Below are 24792 nucleotides of genomic sequence, written 5' to 3' on the forward strand. Positions count from 1 at the left end.
GACTGATTTGCATATGGTTGGGTTCAAACTGGGGTGGCATAGTCGGAAAAACAATGATGTATTTATGATGGGTCCTGGTTATGAGGTTTCCTCTAGGGTGTAAAGTGCAGGGTGTGAACAGTGCTCTCAGTACCCGCCCCTCTCCCTCCCAGGACAGGCCAGGGCTCCCTGTGACGGGTCCTGGTTATGAGGACTCCTCGAGGGTGTAAAGTGCAGGGAGGGAGCAGTGCTCCCAGTGCCCGCCCCTCTCCCTCCCAGGACAGGCTGTGACGGGTCCTGTTTATGAGGATTCATGCAGGGTGTAAAGTGCTGGGAGAGAGCAGTGCTCTCAGTGCCGCCCCTCTCCCTCCCAGGACAGGCTGTGACGGGTCCTGGGTATGAGGATCCTGCAGGGTGTAAAGTGCAGGGAGGGAGCAGTGCTCTCAGTGCCGCCCCTCTCCCTCCCAGGACAGGCTGTGACGGGTCCTGGTTATGAGGACCCTCAGGGTGTAAAGTGCAGAGAGGGAGCAGTGCTCCCAGTGTCTGCCCCTCTCCCTCCCAGGACAGGCCAGGCCTCGCTGAGACGGATCCTGGTTATGAGGATTCCTGGAGGGTGCAAAGTGCAGGGAGGGAGCAGTGCTCTCAGTGCCGCCCCTCTCCCTCCCAGGACAGGCTGTGACGGATCCTGGTTATGAGGATTCCTGGAGGGTGTAAAGTGCAGGGAGGGAGCAGTGCTCTCAGTGTCCACCCCTCTCCCTCCCAGGACAGGCTGTGATGGGTCCTGGTTATGAGGATTCCTCAAGGGTGCAAAGTGCAGGGAGGCAGCAGTGCTCTCAGTGCCGCCCCTCTCCCTCCCAGGACAGGCTGTGAGGGGTCCTGGTTATGAGGATCCTGCAGGGTGTAAAGTGCAGGGAGGGAGCAGTGCTTTCAGTGCGGCCCCTCTCCCTCCCAGGACAGGCTGTGATGGGTCCTGGTTATGAGGATCCTGCAGGGTGTAAAGTGCAGGGAGGGAGCAGTGCTCTCAGTGCCGCCCCTCTCCCTCCCAGGACAGGCTGTGACGGGTCCTGGTTATGAGGATCCTGCAGGGTGTAAAGTGCAGGGAGGGAGCAGTGCTCTCAGTGCCCGCCCCTCTCCCTCTCAGGACAGGCTGTGACGGGTCCTGGTTATGAGGATTTCTCGAGGGTGTAAAGTGCAGGGAGGGAGCAGTGCTCTCAGTGCCGCCCCTCTCCCTCCCAGGACAGGCTGTGATGGGTCCTGGTTATGAGGACCCTCAGGGTGTAAAGTGCAGGGAGGGAGCAGTGCTCCCAGTGTCCGCCCCTCTCCCTCCCAGGACAGGCCAGGGCTCGCTGTGACGGATCCTGGTTATGAGGATTCCTCGAGGGTGTAAAGTGCAGGGAGGGAGCAGTGCTCTCAGTGCCGCCCCTCTCCCTCCCAGGACAGGCTGTGACGGGTCCTGATTATGAGGATTCCTCGAGGGTGCAAAGTGCATGGAGGCAGCAGTGCTCTCAGTGCCGCCCCTCTCCCTCCCAGGACAGGCCAGGGCTCCCTGTGACGGGTCCTGGTTATGAGGATCCTGCAGGGTCTAAAGTGCAGTGCGGAAGCAGTGCTCCCAGTGCCTCCCCTCTCCCTCCCAGGACAGGCTGTGACGGGTCCTGGTTTTGAGTATTCCTGGAGAGTGTAAAGTGCAGGGAGGGAGCAGTGCTCTCAGTGCCTCCCCTCTCCCTCCCAGGACAGGCTGTGACGGGTCCTGGTTTTGAGTATTCCTGGAGGGTGTAAAGTGCAGGGAGGGAGCAGTGCTCTCAGTGCCCGCCCCTCTCCCTCCCAGGACAGGCTGTGACGGGTCCTGGCTATGACGATTCCTCGAGGGTGTAAAGTGCAGGGAGGGAGCAGTGCTCTCACTGCCCGCCCCTCTCCCTCTCCGTCCCAGGCCAGGGCTCCCTTTGACGGGTCCTGGTTATGAGGATTCCTAGAGGGTGTAAAGTTCAGGGAGGGAGCAGTGCTCTCAGTGCCCTCCCTGTGGGCGGGGCTCACTGCGGGGGTGTTTGTGAGTCAAACCGGCGCAAGTAAAGCCACATCCATCCGAGAGTGGAGCCGAGGCAGAGGCGAGGACAGGCCCCCCGCACCCCAGGCGCGTGAGTACCCAACGCACCCTTCTTCTTGCATCCAGCTGCGGGGGGTCGAGGCAGGTTTACTGACATTTGAAGCCACACGAGTCTGTACCCTGCAGAGGTCTGCCTTCACTCTTACATTCTGCCTTCTAGTCCACGGGGCGCTCAGTGCGGGCTCTGCCTTTCAGCATCCACGGGGCACTCCGTGCGGGCTCTGCCTTTCAGCCTTCACGGGGCGCTCCGTGCGGGCTCTGCCTGCAGCCTCCATGGGGTGCTCCGTGCTGGCTCTGCCTTTTTGCATCCATGGGGCGCTCCGTGCAGGCTCTGCCTTTCAGCCTCCATGGGACGCTCTGTGCGGGCTCTGCCTTTCAGCATCCTTGGAGAGCTCCGTGCGGGCTCTGCCTTTCAGCCGCCATGGGGCGGTCCGTGCGGGCTCTGCCTTTCAGCCTCCCCTGCAGGAATCAGAGCTGCAGAGTCCCACGGAGAGCAGGGCCACGTGAGACTTTCATCACCAGCGGCTCCAGGAACCGACAGATTGCGCCCACCCTGAGCCCAGCATCCATTTACAGAATGCTAGAAGCCCACATCATTTTCACGCATTGAAGCCTCCCTGTCATGACAGACATAAGAGATTCCACCCAGTATTCAATTAATCAATGCCACCAGTGTTTTCATTTAAACTGGTTTCAACTGCGCCCCTCATTGAGGTGGAAGACCACAGTCTCAAGAATGTACTTTCCAGCCAAATCCATTTGAAATCAGAATGAATGAAGTTCTGTTTTAAACAATGTTTGTTAAGCAGGCTGATTTCACTCTTATCTGAATTTAGTTCATAACTTGAGACAAAATGAAATATTTCGATTTCTTTCAGGAATGCTGGGGAAGTGTCATTGGGTTTGAAATAAAAAAAGTATATAATCCCCATAAAGAGGCAATCACGTGTTTCATGTTATATTCAAACCCTTCTGTGTGATTATCCTTTCGTAGCCTAGAAAACTTTTTAAATGTGATATAAATCATAAAGGAACTATTGGAAAACCTTCAATCACTCAGTCAATCCATCAGTAGATTCGTAGAGCGCTTCTTGTCCCCTTGTATTACCCCACGGATTACTTTAAAAGCTGCGGATATAAGTCCATTGACACACATGGAGGCATGGTGGGAAAAATATACACATTATAGTAAATTCGTAATTTTAGTATCATTCCATGAGGTAAGGATACTTGAGAAAGAATCAATAGAGCAGATCACTAATAGGATTGTCGGGACGAATTCTGATATGAATGTTTATTGCAATTCTATTGGAAAAGCATCCAAGCCTGCGGCCTGACCATTAATAAGAGACTCATTTGCCTCTTTAATACCCGTTAGTATAAATGCTGCATCCAGGCATTCGAATGCTGTATTTTGTCAAATGTGGCATCCGGGTATTTATTTTTTGTTTTTTGTAATTCCGGCAGCCACATATTTCTCACATTTTCCAAACATTCAACTATATCCTTGGAGTCTGTGCCTCTGCAGCATACCAGGTTGAATTAAAATCTTGAACAATATATTGTATATCACGTGTATTTCTGAAAGCATGACCACCCAGGTTCTTTATTTATTTAATATTAGAGTGTTGCTTTGTTCTTTTGGCTTATAAGTGACAATCTGCTGGATCGACTCGACATGTTCCATAACCTTCCCTTTTTGAGTTACATCCGCAGAGTGGGGCGTTTTTCCTGATAATACAATAGACCCCATGTCTACAGGCTATAATTAGTTTAAATATTTCTTTATGAGGACTTCTATAATTTAACATTGAAATCTTCATGGATAAGACAGACAAGTCCTACTAAAAAACTTCATTGATAAAGGCTAAAGCTAAAATGTATTCCAAGGTGCGACATGACAGTACATATGTGCGATGCTATATCACTGATGTCGTTGTAAGACTGTGCTAGATGCAGAAAAAGCATTTGATTGTGTCTCCTGGTCATACTTATGGATGGTCAGAAACAACAGGGCTCAGGGATTTCTCAGTAAAATAATTGCACGTGACAGGCTTTATATGATCAGCCTAGGACCAGTGTAGTGATGGTGGACAAGAAATCACAGAGCTTTAAAATTAAAAGTGGCATGCAAAAAGGGTGACCGCAATCACTTCTCCTACTTACCATATACCTGGAAGCACACTTACAGTCCATCAAGGCAAGAAGGCAGACTGTCCCAGTCCCTATAAACTGTACTTGAATGAAAATATCTGCCTTTGCAGACAATCTTGTGGTCTATTCAGGCAATGTACTCACAACTTTAGAAGCAATTGATTATGAAGCAGCTCAATTTTGTCAAGTTTGGGCTATAGACAAAAATCACAATGAACTATGCGCCCATGAATCTTGACCCAATGGTTGTCAGAGTTGCAGTATACTTACGCCTTTCAATATGCAACAATGGTAGATGGCTGTTAAAATAGGTTTCTTAACCAGTTAGAAATATTTACTCAAAAACTCTAGAGTTGGATTTGACTTCATAACATGTTTTTGCTTTGCTGTAACATTATTTACATGAATTTATTGCCAAAAAGTTTTTATCTGATTAGATATATACCGTGACATTTTCTTTCATATACTTAAGGAGATTAGATTTAATCATCAGCAGTTTTATGGGTTTATTGCAAGACAAGAATGGTTATACAAATTGACTTTAATATACATTACTCGGCCTCCATGGCACAAAGAATATCAGCTTCATGTGCCTATACTGAGAGAAAATTTGCCATATTATTTCAAATGAGGATTGAATAGGATTTTTGGAAAAACATCTGACTTGCAATAAAAGATCCAAATTATTTAAAAAGAATCAGATTGAAGTTCACGACTGTTAGACGGACCGGGAGGGTCGGCCGAGGATAAGGGGAGAGGTCTCCGGGGAGAGCCGTCTCCAGCGATCGTACAGACAAGTAACTTCCCCCCCACAGACGGACACCACACCAGGTTAAGGTTTAACGATACTTTATAAGCAATTCTCTAAGTACGGTGAAATGATACAAGGAGGTCTGGACTCAGGGGTCCCCTCGATTCTGGTCTCTGGATGGGGAAAAGGGGTAGCGGGACAGTCTTGTTACCAAATAGATGGAATAGCTCTCAATCCTCGAGCTCGGCGTTCTAGATGGACGGGCCGCGGCGGAGCCAGCAGGTCCCGAGATGGATGAAGGAAGCGACGGTCCGCGGCGGAGCCAGCAGGTCCCGATGAAGATGGTGGTTACAAACGGTCCGCGGCCACGCCAGCAGGTCCCGACGACGATGAAGGTTTACGAAGGTTGCGGCAGCGCCAGCAGGCAGGACGATAGTTCGCAAGGCAGAACTACGGCAGCGCCAATAGCCCGTCAAGGATGAGTTCTTCTCTGCGTCTCTCGACTCCAAGATACAACTGCCTTCCTGCTCTGGAGCTGCCCCAGTTATAGGGCTGGTGCCCTTTGATGTCCGGACCCTCGCACTTGGAGGTCGGGGGGTCCGGGATGAAGGAGTCCAGACACCCAGCAGGGGGTTGGAGCCAGCGCCCGGGGAGGTTGTGGGCGAGCGGTACCTGGCGGGGGAGAGCCATCGACACCTCTTTCTCCCATTGACCTGCCAAGTAGTCCGCTCACCTCCTGGGTGGATGGTGGTGCCGGGATGTCTGAGGCCTGGCCAGGCCCAGGGTTGGGGTCGATCGGGAGCCACGCGGCCTCGTGGTGGAGGGTCCAAGATGGCGCCCAGGCTGGGTGCGCGGGCCGGTAGTGGATCGGGCCCACGAGGTCGATATGTTCAGAGGCAAGGGTCCCGGAGGGGACGGAAAACGTGAAGTGGTGGTGTGTGACACTTGAGGGGCCGGGCTCGGGCCTGGTCGGGCAGAGGGGGAGCGGCCCTTCACGTGGCCTGTCCAACATGCGACCCCCCAGCTGAAGGCGGGGAGAGTCACCCATCCTCTTGGGGACTCTCCTCGTCGAGGCGGAAAAAGCGGGACAGGCCATCCGCGTTGGCGTGATCTGGCCCAGGCCGGTGTTCAACAGTGAAGTCCATCCCTTGTAGGGAGATGGACCAACGTAGTAGTTTTGGGTTCTCCCCCCGCATCTGCATCAGCCACTGCAGGGGTCGATGGTCGGTCTGCACCCGGAAGTGTGTGCCAAAGAGGTAGGGCCGGAGCTTCTTGAGGGCCCACACCACAGCGAAGGCCTCCCTCTCGATGGTGCTCCAGCGTTGTTCTCGAGGTAGGAGTCGCCGGCTGATGAAGGCCACTGGCTGATCAAGGCCTTCGGTGTTCAATTGAGACAGGACCGCTCCAATGCCGTGGTCGGAGGCATCCGTCTGGACGACGAATTCCCGGCTGTAGTCGGGGGCCTGGAGCACAGGAGCGGAGCACATGGCGGCCTTCAGTTGTTCGAAGGCTGTTTGACAATCTGGGGTCCAGTTGACCTTCTTGGGTTGATTTTTGGACGTGAGTTCTGTGAGGGGCCCCACGATGGTACCATAGTCTTTCACGAACCGTCTGTAATAGCCCGTGAGTCCCAGAAAGGCGCGTACCTCGGTCTGGGTGGTGGGGGGCTGCCAGGACTGGATGGCGGCAACCTTGAACTGCAGAGGGGCCACCAGGCCGCTTCCCACCTGGTGTCCGAGGTAGGTTACGGACCCCTGACCAATTTGGCATTTGCTGGCCTTGATCGTGAGGCCAGCTTGCTGAAGGGCCTGTAGCACCGCTCGGAGGTGGTGGAGGTGGTCGGACCAATGGTGGCTGTACACAGCGATGTCGTCTAGGTAGGCGGCGCTGAATCCTTCGAGCCCGGCCAAGACCTGATTGACGAGCCGCTGAAATGTTGCTGGGGCATTCTTCATGCCGAAGGGCATGACCTTGAAATGATAATGGCCATCAGGAGTGGAAAATGCAGATCGTTCTTGGGCCCGGGGTGTGAGGCCGATCTGCCAATAGCCCGCCGTCAGGTCGAAAATACTGAGGTAGCGGGCAGCTCCCATGCGGTCAATTAGCTCGTCTGCCCGGGGGATGGGGTGTGCATCCGTTTTAGTGACCGCATTCAAGCCCCGGTAGTCGATGCAGAACCGGAGTTCCGGTGTGGTGCCGGGAGGGGCTGCTTTGGGGACCAGTACTACTGGGCTGGCCCAGGGGCTGTCTGAGGGCTCAATGACCCCGAGCGTGAGCATCTTGGTTATTTCTTCCTGGATGCAGGCCCGTACCCGATCTGGTACGCGGTAGGCCCGGTGGCGGATAGGGGGGCTGTCCCCCGTGTCCACGTCGTGCACACACCAGGAAGTGACACCTGGGGTGAGGGAAAACAGGCCGGCGAACTGCAACAGAAGGTCTCGACATTCTTGGCGTTGTTCCAGGGTGAGGGCCTCCGAGAGTCGGACCCCATCCACAGAGCCATCTTTCTCCCGAGTCCGTAGGAGGTCAGGGAGGGGTTCGGAGTCTCCTTCGGCTCCATTGTCTGTGGCCATCAGGAGGCTGAGTTCTGAACGTACAAAGTGGGGTTTCAGTCTGTTAGCGTGGAGGACTCGGAGGGGGTTCCGTGAAGATTCCATGTCGATGAGATAGGTGACGGGACCCTTGCGCTCGACTACTTTGAAGGGCCCCGTCCACCTGTCTTGCAAGGCGCAGGGTTCGGTGGGGGACATCACCCATACCTGTTGTCCGGGTTCAAATTCGATGGAGGAGGCATTTTGGTCATACCACTTTTTCATGTCCTCTTGACTGGCCTCCAAGTTTGCTTTTGCCAGCTCTCTGAACCGGCGGGTCTGGTTGCGGAGGGTTAGGAGGTATTTGAAGACATCTGGAGGGTTCTTTAGAGGGGGCATTTCCCAGCCTTCCTTGACTAGGCTGAGCGGCCCCCGTACGGGGTGTCCATACAATAGTTCAAACGGGCTGAAGCCGAGGGACTTCTGGGGGACCTCTCGATACGCGAAGAGGAGGCACGGCAGCAGCACATCCCACTGGCGACGGAGGGGCTCTTCCAACCCCCCAATCATCCCTTTGAGCGTGCGGTTGAACCGCTCAACGAGTCCGTTCCCTTGAGGGTGATAGGGGGTCGTGAATCGGTAGGTGACCCCACACTGTTGCCAGAGGGACTTCATATACTTAGAGATAAAGTTTGTGCCTCTGTCGCTGACGACTTCTCGGGGGAAGCCCACACGGGAGAAGATCCCCATCAGGGCCCGGCCGACCACCGGGGCTGTCACGGTTCGCAGGGGAACAGCCTCGGGGTAGCGGGTGGCGTGGTCCACCAGTACCAGGATGAACCGATGTCCTTGTCTTGTACGGGGGTCCAGGGGCCCCACAATGTCTATCCCGACCCTCTCGAACGGGGTGGTGACCACGGGAAATGTTTGCAGGGGGGCTTTTAGTTTGCGGCCGCTCTTTCCACTGGCTTGGCACGTGGGGCAAGATCGGCAATGCTGGAGTACATCATTCCTCATTTTGGGCCAGAAGAAGTGGGTCACTAGGCGGCTGTAGGTTTTATCCTGACCCAGGTGTCCAGCCAGGGGGACATCGTGGGCCAGGTTTAGCAGGAAGTCTCTAAAACGGAGGGGCACCACTAGCACTCGGCTGGCCCCCAGCTCCGCGATCCTTTGCTCACTGTATAGCAGATCATTGTCCCAGTAAATCCAATGTGTTCCGGAGGTATCCCCTGCGCTCTGGGCGAGGGCTTGTTGGCGGAGTCCCTCGAGGGAGGGACAGGTCTTCTGCTCTTGTCGAAACTGCTCCTGAGTGGGCCCCCCCTCTTGATGCCACTGGTCGAGGCCAGCGAGGTCCGGAGGTTGAGCTGGTTCTGGGGGGACGGCACGGTCGGTGTCTTCGACTGGGGCGACTGGGGGAGGAGGCGCCGGCCATTCGGGTTCCTCCGGTCGGGGGTTGGCACGGGCGGCCATGGACCGGGTGGTGACGCACGCCCAGTCCGGGATGCCCAACATCCCCAGGTGTTCTCTTCGTTCTACGGCTGCCCACGGAGAACTTTCAAGGTCATTTCCCAGGAGGCAGTCTACGGGGGCATCATCCCGGACCGTCACTTTCAACATGCCGGAGACCCCTCCCCATTCGAAAGGGACGCAGGCCATCCGACACAGACTTTCCGAGTTATCGGCTGAACGGACAGGGCAGAGAATGTTTGGTAGGAACTGTTCTGGGGTCACCAGGTGACAGCGTACGGCTGTTACACTGGCCCCGGTGTCACGGAGAGCTTCGGCCTGGCGTCCATTGATGCTCACCCATTGGCTGTACTTCCGGGTGTTAGCGGGTAGGGGGACCCGCGGGACCATGTCTTTCCCCCCTAAGCATGCTAGAGCCATGGCGGCTGGCTCCCATTCTTGATGCTCTTGCTCATATTCTTCCTGTTCCTCGGAGATCTGTTCTTCCCCCAGGGCAGCAGCGGCCACCTGGCGGGGTCTTGGGCTCTGGTACTGTGGGCAATTTGGGTCGTTTGCATAGTGGCCGACTCGTTGGCACCGGTGACACGTGACATTGGCTCTGTATCCCGGTCGCGCCGGGGTGCTGCCCCGGTTGGCCGGGGGGGTGGTGCTGGTAGCGGGGGCGACCGGAGCGTTGTCTCTTCCTCGTCCTTGGCCCCCTCCCCCTCCTCGGGGACGGTGCTGACCGTTGTTGTTCCGGTTCTGTTCATAGGATCCATTTCGGCCCACTCTGGTGATTTCCCACCGGTCAGCCTCGGCTGCGAGCTGCCGTGGATCAGTCAATTTGGTGTCGAGGAGGTGCTGCCGGAGCTCAATGAAGCAATTGTTTGATAGATGCTCCCACACCATGAGATTGAATAGTTGTTCGTAAGTTGTGACATTGCTTCCTTTGATCCAGCCCTCGAAGGCTCGGCTAAAATAGTTCACGTAGTCCACCCAAGTTGTACCCGGGATGCGGGTGCAGTCTCGGAACCTCTGACGGTACATCTCGGGTGTGAGCCCATAGCGGGTGAGGAGGGCAGCTTTCATGTGGTCATAGGAGGTCATCTGGTGGTCCGGGAGCTGTAGCAGGGCATCGCGGCCTTCATTGAGGAATCTCCCCCATAGACCGGCTCCCCAGTCGCTTCGATCGATCCGGTGGGCGGTCATAGCGATTTCGTAGGCCTTGAACCATTGCTGGATGTCGTCCTCTCGGAAGTATTCTCGAACGACATCCTTGGGGATGTGTACCTTCTTAACTGTTGGCCCTGGGGTGGGGGGTTGCTCGGGCACTCCTAATTCTTTGTTCTGCTTGCGTAAGTCTATCTCAGCTAACTTGCGCTCGTGTTCATATGCCAGTCTCTTTTCCTCGAGCTCCCTTTGTCTCTGTTTTTCCTCTCTTTCTTCTCGGAGACGCAGGTGCTCTAAGCTCAGCTTTTGTTCGGCCAACTTAAGTTCAACGTCCATTTTGAGCCGGGCCATTTCTAGCTCATGTAGCCGTGTTTTTTCTCGTTCCTGGATCTCGTCTTGCGAGAGACCCTTTCTTTGCTCCTCGGGGGCCGTGGTGTTTTTTTCTACTGCTGCGATGCTTTGGTCGGTGGTTCCGATGGCCCCGGTTTCTGCCCAGGACTCTAGGGCATGCTTGAAATCATCTTTGGTACTGAGACCGGTGGTAGCGATACCTAGTTCGATGCAGAATTGTTTTAATTCACGATGGCTGTACTCGTCCAATTTCTCCATCTGAAATTTCTCGGTGGATCCGCTTTCTTTGGTTGTCATCGTGATTTCGTCGTGGGGTGAGCTACTTTCTGTACGATTATGCGGTGATTCGGATCGCGCCGCTGGCCACCAATGTTAGACGGACCGGGAGGGTCGGCCGAGGATAAGGGGAGAGGTCTCCGGGGAGAGCCGTCTCCAGCGATCGTACAGACAAGTAACTTCCCCCCCACAGACGGACACCACACCAGGTTAAGGTTTAACGATACTTTATAAGCAATTCTCTAAGTACGGTGAAATGATACAAGGAGGTCTGGACTCAGGGGTCCCCTCGATTCTGGTCTCTGGATGGGGAAAAGGGGTAGCGGGACAGTCTTGTTACCAAATAGATGGAATAGCTCTCAATCCTCGAGCTCGGCGTTCTAGATGGACGGGCCGCGGCGGAGCCAGCAGGTCCCGAGATGGATGAAGGAAGCGACGGTCCGCGGCGGAGCCAGCAGGTCCCGATGAAGATGGTGGTTACAAACGGTCCGCGGCCACGCCAGCAGGTCCCGACGACGATGAAGGTTTACGAAGGTTGCGGCAGCGCCAGCAGGCAGGACGATAGTTCGCAAGGCAGAACTACGGCAGCGCCAATAGCCCGTCAAGGATGAGTTCTTCTCTGCGTCTCTCGACTCCAAGATACAACTGCCTTCCTGCTCTGGAGCTGCCCCAGTTATAGGGCTGGTGCCCTTTGATGTCCGGACCCTCGCACTTGGAGGTCGGGGGGTCCGGGATGAAGGAGTCCAGACACCCAGCAGGGGGTTGGAGCCAGCGCCCGGGGAGGTTGTGGGCGAGCGGTACCTGGCGGGGGAGAGCCATCGACACCTCTTTCTCCCATTGACCTGCCAAGTAGTCCGCTCACCTCCTGGGTGGATGGTGGTGCCGGGATGTCTGAGGCCTGGCCAGGCCCAGGGTTGGGGTCGATCGGGAGCCACGCGGCCTCGTGGTGGAGGGTCCAAGATGGCGCCCAGGCTGGGTGCGCGGGCCGGTAGTGGATCGGGCCCACGAGGTCGATATGTTCAGAGGCAAGGGTCCCGGAGGGGACGGAAAACGTGAAGTGGTGGTGTGTGACACTTGATGGGCCGGGCTCGGGCCTGGTCGGGCAGAGGGGGAGCGGCCCTTCACGTGGCCTGTCCAACAACGACTAGCACAAAAAATATATGGTGCTAAAATCTATAGTTTTGCACTAATTATTGGATATTCTACTCTTTTAGGCAATCCACTGATTCACTGTTTAATTCAAGATAAACACTAAAGGCCCGATTCACAGAACTAACTGAAGACAAAATCCTAAACTTACTCCAATCCAATCCAATCCAAAAATTCTTTATTTCGGCCATATAGACCATAAAAGATGCAGTACAAGACATTACATACATTAAAATACATTATTTTAAAATACATTGAATAAAATACACTCTCCCAGCAGGGAAGGAATTATAATGAAAAAAGTTCAGGGGGCTTCAGAGGGCTTTTCTTTCTAATCAACCATATAGCCATAAGAAATTTGGATACAGCGAACACAATGTGGCCCAGGGTGCTGGTTTTCAAGATCCTGTATGCCTGTGCATACTCTCTGAACCCTAGGTTCTTGCATAGCGGCGCTATCCAATATTTCCTGGGCCTTTGATATGCAGGGCACACAAACAAGATGTGGAGGTCATCTTCCACATAGTTATTGCAGCAGGGACATGTTTTATCACCCCCATTGGTCCACTTGCAGGTGAATGAGTTGATGGGGAGTGTGCCAAGCCTCCATTGAACAAACAATTTCCTCGCCAGGATGGGGAAAATAAAATCCATAAAAGGTTCAAAGACATATGAATTTTTGGATTCTAAAAATCACGAGGTTAAGGTGCCGCTGTTTTGAGCGTCCATCAAGTGTGCAAGGGACCTGTCTTTGTAGATTTGTGACAGGGCTTTGCGCGAGATTGTTTGACAACCTCGCGCAGGATCCTCCCAGAGGTCACGGAGATTCATGGCGAACAGTTCGTTTTTCACAAAGGCGAGCCAGGGGATTCTGCCACTACAGTTCAAGCTCATGACATGGGTGAGATCCTCCCTATAGTGGTGAAGTTCGTTCGTAGACCAGAGCCTGTGCCAGAACTTCACTGGCTTTGACACAAGCTCCTCTGCAATAGGGGGGAGACCCATGTCCATTCTCAAAGGCTGAAGTGGCGTAGCACATGGGAGTGCTAATAGGCGCCTTAGAAAGCTATTTTCAACTATTGATAGGTCCTTCCCCGCTTTGTACCCCCATAGCTCACTGCCGTACATGGCCGCTGCCTTAGCCTGGGTCCTGTAAGTTTCAAGGGCCGGACTTATGGGCTTGAAGGAAGAAGTATTGGCCACCTTCAGGATTGCGCCCGACAGTTGGGACAATTTGACCCTAGATCGTACTATCTGGCGGTCCCAAGATAAATTTTCCTGCAATGTTACCCCCAGATATATGAAAGTAGACACCCTCTCAAGGCTGGCAGTCCCCAGGGTGGGATTGGGCCTAGTTTTAGTTGGTGGATTGAAGATCATGAACTTGGTCTTCTCTGTATTCACCTCCAACCCGTGCTGTCGACAGAAAAGACCAAATCCATCCAGGATCCTCTGGATCCCCATGGGGGATTTGGAGAGGAGGAGGGTGTCATCGGCAAACATAATTGCCGGTACCCTCCTGCCTGCCAGACATGGGGCGTCGTTGTCCTTGACGTTTTCCAGGTGTGAGATGACATTATTGATGAATAAACAAAACAGGGTCGGTGGCAAGACACAACCCTGCCTCACACCTCGACGGACAGGGAACCTGGATGAAAGATTGCCATCTCTCCCACACCTGACCTGCGCATAGTTGTTCTCATGCAGCCTGGCTAAGATGTTAAGTAACTGGGGGGGAACTCCTAGCTTTTCCAACACTTCCCACAGTTTCCTGCGCGGGACTAGGTCAAAGGCTGACCTCAGATCCACGAAGACCATGTACAATCTTCCCCCCTCGATCCTCACCGTCTTCCAGTAGAGGAGGACGAGGCGGAAGATCTGGTCCATGGTCGACGTGTTTTTCCTGAAGCCAGCCTGCAAGGGACTCATGATGTCATTATCCTCTACCCAGTCTAATAGATGGTTCAGAATAAGATGCGCAAAAAGCTTTTGGGGGACATCTATGAGGCTAATTGGCCTATAGTTGGCCGGACTCAAAGGGGACCCTTTCTTGTAGATCAGCACTATTTCAGCCCCTAACCAAGAGGAAGGGACCGCCATACCTCCTAATATAGCATTAAAGAGGATAAGAAGGTACGGGCCCAGATGTCAGGATGGTGTCTGAAAAGATCACCGGGTAGCTTGTCCAACCCTGGTGCCTTCCCCAGCGCTAAGCGCTCCAATGCTATATTCACCTCACCTAAGGAGAATTCCAGGGCCATGTCCAGAGGACAGTGGGACTCCACCACCATCCCTTCGGGCCATAGAGTGGTCTCTTGATATAGTGCTCCGAAGTGGGCCTCCCAAACAGAGGGGGCAATATTAGGTTCCACTGCGGATATGAGATCCCCTGTTCCGTTATTTACCTGGGCCCAAAATTTTCTAGAGTCTTTGGATTTAAGGGCTTCAGTCAGTTCGCACCAATGGTTCCAATCCCACTCTGCCCTTGCATTGGCCAGTGCTAACTTATACTCTCTCCTAAGGGCTACAACCCTCGCCTTGTCACTACCTTCTTTGATGGCGGAAAGTAGCTCAGTTTTGGTTTTCCTGCAGGTAGAGGTGTACCAAGTCGGGGTACGGGTCTCTTTCCTTCTTGGGTGTACCTCCGGGTTGAAGACATCTGCAAGGTCCCTCACTAAGGCCTGGTGAATGCCAGATAGTCTCTCATTGTAATCGGGGGGTCTTAGTTGGCTAATGAGAGCATCCACCTCCTGGAACCTGGGGAGTGCTAAGCCATATAACTTGTTTATAGCATCTTCTTTGTCAACCAGCTTCCCCCATTTCACCCGACGCCTGCTTGTAGTGAGGAGTATGTCCCCCTGTTTGTCTCCGGAGTCAGTGGTTGATGACCCTACTGCAGGGGCTGGATGCTGGATCTCCAACAAAAGGGAATTGTGGTCACTATCTGTCCTCGTAACCACTCTGAAATCTTTAACTTTGGACCACATGGAGATGTCTATGAATATGTAGTCCAGCCTTGACTCATGGCCCTTTTTGTTGAATGTGCACATCGAGGGAGTGTCAGAAGGGATGCGACCATTGCACGCCCTTAGTGCAAAGTTCAAGGTGAGGGACGTAAGTTGTACTGCCAACGGAGACCAAGCTTTGGGGTGAGGTGAGGAGGATGGTGGAACTCCCCAGTGATCATCCTCGGCAGTAAAAGCGCCCTTCATTAGGCCCTCCAGGGGTTCGAAGTGGCAGTTGAAGTCCCCTCCCATCACTATTTTCAGGTCACCTGGCAATTGTCCTAGAAAAGATGAGAGTTCAACTAGGGTGGGGGATTCATTGCCCACAGCGACTGGTCGTGAGTAGACGTTAACAATGGCCCATGTTCTTCTGCCGGGCCATCTGAGGAGCACACACTGAATGTCCTGTGAGAGTGTATCCAACCTTTCCACCTGGCACCCAATGTGGGACGCCACCCAGATTGCTAGACCACCCGATGGTCTCCCCCTCCCATTCCACTTTGCCGGGATTTCAGAGATATCAAACCCCCTCCTAGACTGTGGTTCCCTTGCCCACGTCTCCTGGAAAAGGAGGATATCACTTTTATTAACCAGGGTTTCCCACTCCGGGGTACCCACCTTGCTTGTAATGCCTGCCACATTCCAGGAGAGAATACTCAACCCTGGACCTTGGGGTTGCAAACCTGCTTCACTTGAGACGGGCCGGATGTCATGTGTAGGATTGTCCGGGTCACCCAAACCAGATATGGTGGGCGGCTGGGTGGGTAATACAGCAAGCTCCGCTGATTGCATTATAGAAGCAGTCAGTGAGCTTGATGATTCCTCTGCTTGAACTGGGATGCTTCCCAAGGAGGACCCCCCCTCATTGGCAGTGACCTGGATCCTTTTATCAGTTGCAGGAACAGATATACCTTCCCCCCTGTCTGGAAACCCAAAGGCAGATTTTTCTGGATGTTGTAGTATGTCTCCCCTTTCTGGTCAATCTACTTGGTCCAGGCAGGAGAATCTATTCTGATGGATGAAATTGCCATAAGCGGGAAGTGTGTTGTGTTTGGGTCTGTACCGTGAACCATCTACTGCAAAGCCCACTCTAGTCCAGCTCTGGTTCCTCCCCCCAACTGGATTACAAGCATTTTGGTAGAAATGTGAGAGGGACACTAATTCGATGTTGGACTTGTCAGGCCTTACCAGCCAGTTGCAAATATAAGGGGCAACCAGTGGGCTTTTAAAGCTGACTATGATACAGTCCCCCGCCCTGTTCTTGGGGGTAACTCCAATCCATGGGATCCTTCTAACCATCAACACATCTCCTTTGATATTGGGAGGGAGAGGCCGGTTGATGTTAAGCCAGCTAATTACCTTATTACGGAGTGAGTCCTGTGTCTCTCTAGTGTCACCAGTGAGCTCAGGAACTCCCACCATAATCGCTGTAAATGGCACTGCCTCAGGGGGCAGATTGACCGCCCTACGCCTAGTGTTAGGACTAATGGGGCGACCAATATGTCAGTTGGTAGCACACCCCTCACTCGTTGGTTGGGGTGGTGTGGGTTGCTTAGATCTTCTAGGTGCGGGGACAGGGGGCCTAGACGTTTGTGAAGAGGGCAATAGGGGGACATGGCTATCTGTAGTGCTGTATTGTGACCCAGTCTGGGCCTGTGTGCTTGTTTCAGCAGTAGGAGGTCTATTCCCCACTGATTCCCGGGGAGTCATCTGTGCACTTAGACCCAACCCCCTGCTAGGACTATTTCTGTTGTGTGCGGTTTCTAGAGCCATGAGTCTAGCATCTATAGAGTCCAGTTTTGCAGACAAGGGTTTCAATAGGTTCTTAAGGATGTCCGTAAGTGAACTAATTAGGGCATCTGCAATATTAGGAGGGGTTCCACCAAATATAAACGGCCCAGAGCACACTGGTACAGCTGTGACTAATGTCGAGCCTGATTGATCAGACCCAATTCCCGGGGAGGTGACCTCGGGAGAAGCCGAAATGTCCGTGCTGACATCCAGTGTTTGATTGGTTTTGTCCACTATGGCCCTTTTTGCCCCTCTTAGCTTCCTTGACCTTTTCCTTTTCGGAGGATGGTCCACTCTGCTGCTTACGGATTCCGTTAGCACTACAACTTGGCCCCCATCCTGCGACTTAGTCATTTCCGCACAGTTCACATAAGGAGTTGTCTCCACCACCCCGGAGAGACGCAAGGACTCACTATCCCTCTGTAGGTTTGACGGAGTCCTGAGTTGTTGGAGGACTGACTCAATTGTCTGGTCAATACTATCCATGAGTGATAAGTGGGTAGCGTCAAGGGGTATTGGAGTACTAACATCAATTGAAGAGGAATCCGGGGAGCCAACTGACACATTTTCTGTGTTCACCTCAGGGAGAGTGTCTGGCACTGTGTGACCTTTGTTGACCGCAGCACTGGCCTTGGGAAAAAAAAATTCCAGTGTACTAGAGCACTGTTGAGCAGCCTTGCTCCTGGATACTCTGGTAGCCATGGCGAAAGAAACAGTCAGGGCCGCTAACTAGAGATATGAAGAGGGAGGAGACTTGGGACAGGCACGACGTTAGAGGGGAGGCCCGGTACGGTCTCTGCCGGCCTCTAACGGCCTAAAACGGCCCGCTCTTTGCCTGGTCTTCGCCCCGATCTCCGCCCCGCGCGCGTCCCGCGATGCGCGTATCCAGGGGCTCTTATGAATGACAGGGGGGCGTGGCACTGGGAGGGGGCGCGGCGCGGGCGGGAAGAGGAACCAGCTGGCGATGTTGTGCAGGAATGCTGGTCCTCGCAGTCCCGCTCGCCGTGCCTCTCACCTCCTCTGCGGCCAGAACCTCCAGGGACAGCAGTCTATTCGCCCACAAGACCAGGGCAAGGTAGGAGCTCCAAGCTACTCCTGTAGCTGCAAGTTGGATCCCAAACACACATAGTCTCTCTCGAGCGGCTCCCGCGAAGCGGGGGCCGCGAGAGGTGAAGTACGCTCAGGCGGGGGGCGTGGCACTGGGAGGGGGCGCGGCGCGGGCGGGAAGAGGAACCAGCTGGCGATGTTGTGCAGGAATGCTGGTCCTCGCAGTCCCGCTCGCCGTGCCTCTCACCTCCTCTGCGGCCAGAACCTCCAGGGACAGCAGTCTATTCGCCCACAAGACCAGGGCAAGGTAGGAGCTCCAAGCTACTCCTGTAGCTGCAGGTTGGATCCCAAACACACAAAGTCTCTCTCGAGCGGCACCCTAAACTTACTACTTTTGGTATTCACAGAAGGAATTTAGTAGTAGTAAAGTTAGTATTTTGTCTTAAGTTTGAGTTAAGACAAACTTAAGGCACACTTAAGACAAACTTATGACAGACTTAAGACAGACTTAACCACTTGGCTGCTAAGGCATTATTTTAGTTTGTATTTAATTTCCATTGAAATCAATATAAAGTCCATGACGAGTTACCCTTGTCATTAGCGGCGAAGAGGTTAAGACAAACTTAAGACAGACTTAAAACGGACTTAAGACAGGCTTAAGTTAAGATTTTGTCTTAGGTTTGTCTTAAGTCTGCCTTAAGTCTGTCTTAAGTTTGTCCTAAGTCTGTCTTAAGTCTGTCTTAAGTCTGTCTGAAGTCTGTCTTAAGTTTGTCTTAAGTCAAACACCCACTGAATCCTCCAATTAAGCACTCATACACCACTGATTCGCAAATACAGCTCGATATTTATTATTAACACTCACAAAGTTTTAAAAATACTCACAGTCACTGAATGATGTCATCAGTGATGTCATTTGAGATGTCATCGGTGATGTCACTGACCATGTCATGAGTGATGTAATATATGAGGTCAAAAGCAGTGCATTGTAGGGGCGTAAGTTGTAGTTAACTCAGGCAACTATAACTGCTGCATTTGACTGGTTTCCTACAAGTGAAATCTGATCTAACTATAACATCCCTATATCCTTTGTTTTTTCTGTGAATTTCAAGTTATTTTTAATTCTATTTGCTAATTATAACATCCTTGTAATCTTTGTTTTTTTGGTTGAATTTCTAAGAATTTTAAAAGCGAATTCCAAACTATAATGACCCTGTAACCTTTGTTTATTCAGTGAATTTCTCTGTTTTTTTAAGCTAGTAATTGTGTTTGCAGACTGGTGGAGAAAGGGGGCTGGCCTCTGACCATCTCTCAGGAATCCGACTGTCTAGGACTTACAGTTGGTACCAGCAGGGCCTCTTGGCTCCCAAGGTCCCTCATCAGTAAAGTGGACTTGTTAGATTTGGGGGTCTCTAGTTGGCACAGGTAGGTTCTTGTGACAAATAGGGACCCTCTTCTAAAATAACCCCTGCTCTCCCTCTAGGTTGTGTGGAGCGAGCAGCAAGGCTTTACTTCAGAGGCGTTGTAAGTTAAGCAGTTGTGACCACATACAGTAACCCAGTGACAACACTACAAATGGACCACACACAAGTTTTATATAAAAAATAAGTAGACTTTATATAGAGTTACCACAAGACCATAAACAACAAAAATACACACTATGATTACTTTAAGATGGTAGATTTAAGCTTAGTTAAGTTCAGTTCTAAGATGCGACACTCTGCGTCAATGTACCTTAAGTTGCGTTGGGCTTCCACGACAAGCAATGTCGCAGCGATGGGAAATGCGGCAAACTTCAGGTGCAAAGAAATAAAGACGTGAAGCTCTTCCAGATGTGGCACGCTTCTCGGGGATGCAAGAAGTTCTCGGTTCGAGGCATGGACTGCAGCGGCGAAACCCTGATGATGCGACGGCAACAGCTCCAGCGGCGACACTCTTCTCCCACGATGCGTGAAGCTTCCGCTTGATGCGACAGCTACAGTGGTGACATCCAAGATGCAACGGCAGCAGCTCAGACGGCGGCGCACTTCTCTGTGATGGGAGGTGCTCTTGATCAATGCGGTGCAGTGCAACAGTTCCAGTAGCGACACCCTCCTTCGGAGTTGGGACGGCAGGCACAGCAAAGACAATACGCTCCGACCCCGTTGCGAGATTCTACTCCTGATGCGGTGCAGTGAGGCAGCTCCAGCGGTGACACCCTCCTTCTTCGGAGTTGTGACAGCAGCAGCAGCGACGGCACACTTCTTCTTCATTGCGGCACGCTTCTCTCCCATGCTGTTCAGTGCGACAGTTCCAGCTGCGACACCCTCCTGTAGTAACGAGGTCCACACGTTGTAGGGTTCAATACCATTTATTAAGTTCAATTCCTCATGGGTGCTCCCTGCTTGACAGGATCATAATTCCCCAACATTCCACAGCTGCCTTCAAGTGACAGCATGGGTCATACCAACGGGAGGGAAGCGGGAGGGGGGAAAGAGGGAGAAGTGGGAGGAACCAAGTGACAAGTTACAACACATCATCCTCCCTAGGGAGACAAAGGGGAAAAGGCAGGGGGCATATGTAATGGGGAGCGGAGTGGATAGAAGAGAGAGAGAGAGAGAGAGAAAGAGAGAAAGAAGGAGAGAGAAAGACAGAAACAAGAAAAGAGAAGATAACTGCGACTACACAAAGAGGCCTAAAAGCGGGTCCTGCAAGGAAGACCTCATCCCCTGTACGATCCTGGAACATAGAGAAGGATGAACCAAAGGCCTCTGCCAAAGCTTTGGCAGAGAGCCACTTTAAACCAGAAAACAGTCTGTGTGAGGGCGGGGTGGAGGAGGTCAGGAACAGGGAAGATTCCTGAGCCTCTAACTACTCTTCCCCTCCCTTTCTTATCAACCGTGAGAAGACAATGAATCCCCAGAATATCCCGGTAGAATCTGATAGGGAAGGGTAAGGCGTGAGATTAACACCCACAATTCCCGTCCACCCCGAGCCCCTAAAATACTAACGAGAAACAGTAAGGCATAATGCTACTAATGAAACATGTGTCTGTCCTCAAGGAAATAATGTAGACACTGGTAGAAAATAACTACCCCATCGTCATGTCCCGGGGCCAACACTTCAGGCTTCTAGATAAACTCAGTTAATATTTCACATGTGGTACTACTGTAAACAAGGGTTATTAGTTCTGTGATGGCCAACCCAAAGTCAAAGTTATAATAATCCTCAGTTCTAATATTACCCAGGAGGTATTGGTGTTAAAGAGAGTTATCAGTTCTGTGATGGCCAACCAAAAGTCCAGGCCATATCCCAAGTGGAAAACAGATTTTCCCTGGCGGATGCTGCAGAGTAAATGATTCCTAGAATAGCTGCTTTTCCGCTATGCCAGTAAGCCACCAGTCAGTTCCTAAGTTTTACCTCGAGGAGGAGCGTTGCACCTTGTGGTGTGCCTCTTTACCCTCCTCCACAGTCTCCTCTTAACTTCCCAAACACCTGGGAAGACTTTACAATTATGCTCCAGGCTACTCTCCAACGTATCTTCACCTTCCATGCAGGTGAGAGATCAAAACTTTAAGATCTTCTCCTTGGGTAGTTTCCTGGACCAGACCGCACTGCGTCTGCGCCTTGTAACCACACAGACCTCATACACCTTATCATAATCGTTGTCTGGTCTAGACCATCCTCCCCCTTCGGATCTCTTTCCATACTCAGCACCTGAACCTCTGGTCATGGGTTCACACCATGTAACTTCATGCCACTCTCTCCAAAAGTGGTGTCGAATAGGCTTACACTTTTCCTCCTTTAGTCTTTTAGTTGGAGTAACTTTACATTTTCCTTTACTACCAAACTCATTTTCATTTTTTCTAACTTCTTCACTTTCTTCCTTCACAGATTTCATGCCTATATTTTCCCTCCTTTCAAGTCCATTATAAATACCATGTTTGACTTTGTGTTTGTCCATAACTACTTTTTTTCTCCATTCCACTCTCCAAGCGGTTCCTTTCCATGCCACCTCACCCTCATATGGTGGTTTTCTTTCTTTTAACCGCTCAAACCAGGCTATTTGTGTACTGTTGATTTTCACCAGATCACTACCGAGTTCATTGCTTTCTAGATATATCATCCATCTTAATATCTTTTGTTCCACCCCTCTCGGATGTGAGAGTTGATTTTCTGTGTTGTAAATCTTTTCCTTTGTACTTCTTTTCCTGTGTGACACAGAATCAGCGACAATAATAATTTCACTTCCTCCAAAGTTGATAGTACGCACAGGGTTAACTTTACTCATGTTCATCCCCACTTTGTCATCCTTGTCATCCCTGATAACTTCATATCTTTGTACATCACGAGACATCACTTGCATATAATGATCCCTAATACCTTCCATAACTTCTTCACCGACATTCCTTCCAGCTCCCTCTTGGTCATTCTTTTCAATGTTAATGTAGACCTCTTCTCCTCCTGCTCCTAATCTATTCAACAATATTTCCACCTTATCACTGGGGAGTAATGATTGTTCCTCATTTTCTATAATATCTAACAAATTATGAAAATCTTCCTTCCACTTTTCCTTTGTATTTGTAGTTACACCATCCCTTCCAAAAAATGGCTCCAGTGGCGATGAGTTATACCTTTTGTTTATTTCCATGTTAATTTCACTGTAAAACCAGATGAATAGAACACTACAAGTAAATTTCTATGGGTACTATGTTACTAGCGATACACGCAATAGGTGAAAAGAGAAGGGAAGCTAAATTCTCTTTAATCCACCCAGCGCGATGGCGTGATTGCTCCGGAGCACAGTTGTCATATACCTTAAGTAGCTCCAAAAATAGATTACTCAAAAATGCTTTGCGCCGTTACCCGTGTGAGCTGACAACAGGTAAATTTCACAGTTAGATTCATCACACGTTTTTTTTTTGTTTTTTTCCTAGAAAGTGGCTATTTTATACTTCTTGACGCTTGTAAAACCAAAAATTCTTTTCAATCGTAAGTTACAGTTCTTAAGAAATGCGCATCACCTCATGGCGCGCTGCCTCAGATAAATTTCATTCGCTGCACCAGGGGTTTGCTGTACACCCTGTTATTCTCACTCTCTTCATGAAATGTGCATCATCTCACGGCGCGCTGCCCCAGATCAATTTCATTCGCTGCACCAGGGGTTTGCTGTACACCCCGTTATTCTCACTCTCTTCATGAAATGTGCATCATCTCACGGCGCGCTGCCCCAGATCAATTTCATACGCTGCACCAGGGGTTTGCTGTACACCCTGTTATTCTCAATTTCTTCATGAAATGTGCATCACCTCACGGCGCGCTGCCTCAGATCACTTTCATACGCTGCACCAGGGGTTTGCTGTACACCCTGTTATTCTCACTCTCTTCATGAAATGTGCATCATCTCACGGCGCGCTGCCCCAGATCAATTTCATACGCTGCACCAGGGGTTTGCTGTACACCCCGTTATTCTCACTTTCTTCATGAAATGCGCATCACCTCACGGCGCGCTGCCTCAGATCACTTATATACGCTGCACCAGGGGTTTGCTGTACACCCTGTTATTCTCAAATTCTTCACGCAGCACAAAAACGCCTCCTTAGATCTGTTTCAAACGCGGGAGCAGGGGTTTGCAGCACACCCTGTCCCGCTCCCATCTCCTCTCACTGTTTCAATGGCTTCCCGCACGCACTTGCACCACTTCTGTGTTTTTACAACTAGGGTACAGCCTTCGGGAGTTTTCTCCTCTAACGCTTATACCAACATGCCCGGTTTAACAGAGGCTGTTCCTTACTCGCATCCGATAATACTTTGTTTAGAAAAACTAACTTCCAAATGCAGTCACTCACTCATGCTTAAATAGCTTGACGCACTGCCTCGGGTCAGTTTCCACTGCGATGTCAGAAATTTGACACAGTTCCCTGCTCAGAACACTTCTCCTCCGACAGCTTCAAAAGTCTCACCTCCTTGACTTGCGCTGATCCCCTTGTTCTCCGACCTGAGTCTTGCTTTCCTGCACCATAAGAATATCAAGGGAACGCCAAAGGTAAAATCTGATATTACTTTCACCTTTTTTCCTTTCCCAGTCCGAGTAATAATAATTTCCGACTCCTTCTCATATCATTTCTCAAATGGGATTCACTGCACCTCAATTCAAAAATTCATGGAGTAGGTTGAACTCACACTTGTAACAGCCATCATACACCTTGGCACCTCACGTCAACAATTCCTCACGTGGGTAGTTTGCCATTGTGCCGTTCTTTACTCGTTCAAATTACGACCAGCCTCCTTTCACCTCAGAAAATGACCGGCTCTTCACGCAGGAACACTCGCTTTAATGCTTAAAATGGCCAGACGGTGGCAGTGCCTTCCCAGGTTTGCACTGTAGATTTGAGGGGAATTTCGTAAAATGTGACAGAACTTTGGCTGCAATCATGAAAACTGAGGAGAGTTAAATTTCGAACGCAAATTTCTCTGATCCACCTCAATATCACTTGCGGAAACAGAGGACACTTGGTACCCTTGCCTTGCTCATACTTCAACTCAGTCACCAAGGCTCAGTTTGTAAATTTCACAAAACGACGTCAACGATTCCGAATCCGTTCCCCGCTCCGCTCAGCTCTCCTCACTAAGCTGAAACTGCTCACCTCGTGAACTTTCACAATTAACTTGGCTCTTGCTCCTCTCACCATTTCATTTCCACACAGACTTTCGACTTTTTCCCAGAGCTCGTTTTTCCAAGTCAGTCACCCAGGCTCATATTTTCACCTTCAAAGCGCGGCGATAGCGAGCTCTCCTCATGAGCTTCAGCTGCTCAACTCATGAACATTAGTATCTTCCGAAGCTCATAAACTCGGGTCTTACACCTCTTCACTATCACAATTACAAGAGCGCCCGAGCTAAATCCTCAAATCATTTCTTTTTCCTTGTTCAAGCTGAAAAAATTCCAGGGGAGAGTACCCCACTGACCCTGGCTCAGCTCCGTTTCCGTTGTCGCCAAAATGTAGTAACGAGGTCCACACGTTGTAGGGTTCAATACCATTTATTAAGTTCAATTCCTCATGG

General features: G+C 51.3%; 1 protein-coding gene across 3 annotated transcripts in view; it reads left to right on the forward strand.

Moving 5' to 3' along the window:
* Positions 1-1989: 1989 nt before the first annotated feature.
* The window catches only part of LOC144828309 (GTPase IMAP family member 4-like), a 136483-nt gene continuing 113680 nt past the window's right edge, over positions 1990-24792 (forward strand). Inside the window, exon 1 of one of the 3 annotated variants that reach the window (XR_013610423.1) lies at positions 1990-2111. The gene's annotated coding sequence lies outside the window, so the exon portion shown is untranslated. The remainder of the gene's footprint in view (positions 2112-24792) is intronic. The other 2 variants (XM_078686391.1, XM_078686392.1) reach the window with 2 other exon arrangements.

This window comes from Lissotriton helveticus, chromosome 4_1, assembly GCF_964261635.1.
Source record: "Lissotriton helveticus chromosome 4_1, aLisHel1.1, whole genome shotgun sequence".
Taxonomy (NCBI): Eukaryota; Metazoa; Chordata; class Amphibia; order Caudata; family Salamandridae; genus Lissotriton; species Lissotriton helveticus.